Here is a 3,678-nt window from a genome sequence, read left to right as displayed (position 1 = left end):
ACATTGATCCGAAGAAAAAGGATTAATCTGGCTGGCCATCAGTGAAAATAAATGCAAAAAAGAATGAAAAAAATAAGAGGCTTCGGAGAAATCCTCTTAAAAAAAGAAGAAAATATGATTTAAATAAAGGATACGTATTACGTGTTTAAACACATCCGATTCCGTGTCTTTTTTTCGCGTGATAAGAAATATGCTGTAGTATGCGCGCGCGTGTTTACGTTGCTTCATCGCATGCGTGGATGAGGTCTTCGACAAGACGATTCTGGACTGGTTTCCGCGGTAACCACAATTTATCGATTCGCTTAAGTATCGTCAGTTAGCCTTACCCAGGCGATAAAGGCTCAAGAAAATCTTACACATAATTCATTCGAAATCATTCGCGATTGTGCCGTGCGATAAAAATAATGTACAAGAAAATAAGAGATAAGAAATCTTTTATCGAAATTACATTGCTAAAGGAACAAATCATCGATACAAAAATTTAGTATCGTTATTAAGGGTGATATCGAATAAGCCTACATTACACAGTGATTATATATGTCTGGGGTTAGGATTAAAAAATTTAAACTAAGAATTATTAATATATACCGAAGACGAATAAGAAAAAATTGAAAAAAAAAATATTAAAACCAACATGAAAAGCAGGAGGAGCTGCAATTACAATTAATAATGAAGTGTTATATTTTTTTAGTGTTAATAATGTGAAAACATTTGTAAAAGTAAAATTGTAGAGTACTTTTTATTTATTTTTATGTATTTGGCATCGCGTTGCTTAATATGTTCCATATATTTAATATAACGTTTAAAAATTTTTTATAATAATTTTTAGTAAAATCGTTTTTCTTAACCATATTAGTTATTACATACACAACACACACATACACATATATATAATTAAATAATATCTAATAAAATAAGTTTAAAATTATAACTAAAGAGAATTATAATATATTTACAAAAACAAAGAAAAATATAGTTTTTATACTACACTAACTTTTGGTTTTTTATAAATACATAAGAAAAGAAAAGTCGAAAGTAATATTTATAAAAATGATAATAATTATAAAAATGAAAACGGTAATAACAATATTATATAATGTTGTATTATATCTATATATGATGTGTTTATATATCCGAAATAATAAATAATCCGAAAAAAAAGAGAACAGGAATGCTAAATAAGATCTGTGCAAAGCGCACTATTCGCTGTTATTCCTCACAGAGTGCGATACATATACCACCAGAACAACGGAAATTTCGCCGTGTTCATGGTCTACAATTACCGCTGCATCCTCAACAAGTAATCGGCTGGGTATTGCTAATTGTCGTGTTCGTCGGTACTTTTACTGTGTTGTTAACGACACCGCTGCTATTACCTAATCTGCGCCGTATTCTCTTATTGCTGTTTGCTGTATTGTTCCTACTCCACGTGCTAACCCATCTGACGGTGCTACTACTGGATCCGGCCGATCCTGAAGTGCGTGCTCGACCGATCAACGAAGTTGTCCCGGAATTTGATCGTACGAAGCATCAGCACGTTATCGAAAACGGCCGATGTCACTTATGCAATATCACAACGCGCGATTTGTGCACTAAGCACTGTTCCATCTGTAACAAGTGCGTGCCACGCTTCGATCACCATTGCAAGTGGTTAAACAATTGTATCGGCGGTCGCAATTATCCGGCATTTTTGGCGTGCTTGACATCAACCCTAATTATTACACTCGCAGTCACCGCGCTTGCTCTGGGCGAGCTGGTGCTCATTAATGCGCATTCAGTTGTGGACGATGAATATTGGGGTGAAGGTAACAACAACGATACGAATATGAATAATGCCACGGCGCCATCATTGCCGGTGCCTGGTACCGGCTCACTTGTCCTTGTTACTCTTATCGGTGTCCTCTCGGCAATTGCTGCCGTTTTGCTCATACATCTCTGCTTTTTCCATGGTTATATTGCTTGTCTCGGTCTCACCACATACGAATACGTACGTAGAAAGCGAGAGAAAAGCTCTACCAGCGCCGCCACTAACTCTAGAATGACTTCTAACAATTTGTGCGATGCATCTTACTGTGATACCAGTGACAAGGAGGATATGAATCAAGTGGCTGGCGCACGAAGCCTCTATTCTCGTTTCTGCAAGAACGGTTCTTTATTCAAGAATAGTGTAGATACAACGATGATGACGACAACGACGGATATATACGTTTCCTCAACGCATGAAGAAATGTGTAGCAGTGACAAAGCAGCGAACGATGAGGGTGTTTGTTCGAAATCATTGCCCTCGACGAAGGACAATCGAAATTTCCATCTCTGCTTCTCATATGACTCACGCACCATTGAGACTTCTATTAAAGTCTCCTCCTCGCGTTCGATCAACAGGATAGAGTTGGAAAAGGAAGAATCACAGACATAAAATCATCATCCACGCCTTCCCCGGTGTCTTGTTGTTTCTCTATTATGAATTATTCTGAAGGTAGACATGACGCAAAGGATCGAAAACGTCATACCGGTCACCGTCTCGAATCCACAAAACGTTCATGTGGAACAATGAGAAGGATACAGATGTTTTTGGCAGGCTCGTCTAAAAAAAAGCTCCAAAATCAAAGGCAACTACTTTATCATCGGCTTTTGCCCGTTCTTGCAAAACAAGATAATTCCGGATGATCCTTCAAACATTCGCGCCTACAATAACTGAACATGAAAATCGGATTTTCGAAACATTAGTGACAGAATTAACAACATCATCGGATCATCCACATCCACCGGCGAGATTACCCGCTATGGATCTTCCAAATACCGTCCACAAGATTAGAAAAGTGTTTTCGAATACCGGAGAATTTCCGTTTTAGAATCGATATCGCCTTCCCTAATGCCTAAACGGAATCAAGCCTGTCTCGTAGCCGACGAAGTACAAATTTTTCCAGGAAAAGGCCACGTTTTAAACTCGGCTCATATGTTACGCAGACCGCTCAATTATCACCGATACCAGAGTCTGAGTTCTCAAAACCGGCCACACCTAGATCAGGTCCTGCTTTCGCCTTCCGCCATTACGCGAGTAATTTTACCAACAGTATCCGAGGAACATTGTTAAGGTGCATTTTTACGTGCCGCTGAAACTGATCATTTGAGTGACAAAAAGATCACGTGACGACTTTTGTCGCTAAACTATTACAGCGACAGCTTGTGCACATGAAAAAAGATTGCAGCGATAGTTGTGTTGTAGAAAGCAATAATGGTAGCTTCCAAAAGAAGAAAATATTATAATTGGATATCAAATTGTAATAAAATAATTCGACGAAAACGTCAAATATAATTTGAAAATGATATCGTTTTTATTATATTACTATTGACATATCAGAAACAAAAAAGACATTATTCAAAAAAAAAAATTTTTAGGTTGCACCATTTTTTCAAAATCATGTTCAATATGGATTTTACAAAGCTATTTTACCGAATGTGAGATTAGAAAGTACAAGATTTCTGAATTATTTTCGTATGTCATCAACACAACTGGAAAATTTACTACATTTTTATTTTAGTACATACAATTAATACAGCACTGTCAGCAATGTATCAGCGTTTGACACATCGTTTGAGCGATAATGCTTTGTAGTTGAATCGATCTAAACTACAAAATTGTAGCTGCTGGATTACGAGCGACAAATCTGTTGCTTT

General features: G+C 37.0%; 1 pseudogene; it reads left to right on the top strand.

The window, feature by feature from the left end:
• The first annotated feature begins 1,111 nt into the window (after window positions 1-1,111).
• LOC112637042 lies at window positions 1,112-3,095 on the top strand (annotated as a pseudogene).
• Window positions 3,096-3,678: the final 583 nt, after the last annotated feature.

This window comes from Camponotus floridanus, unplaced genomic scaffold, assembly GCF_003227725.1.
Source record: "Camponotus floridanus strain SB8 unplaced genomic scaffold, Cflo_v7.5 scaffold594, whole genome shotgun sequence".
Classification (NCBI taxonomy): domain Eukaryota; kingdom Metazoa; phylum Arthropoda; class Insecta; order Hymenoptera; family Formicidae; genus Camponotus; species Camponotus floridanus.
Note: the sequence above shows the minus strand (reverse complement) of the source record. Positions and strands in the feature narration are given on the sequence as shown.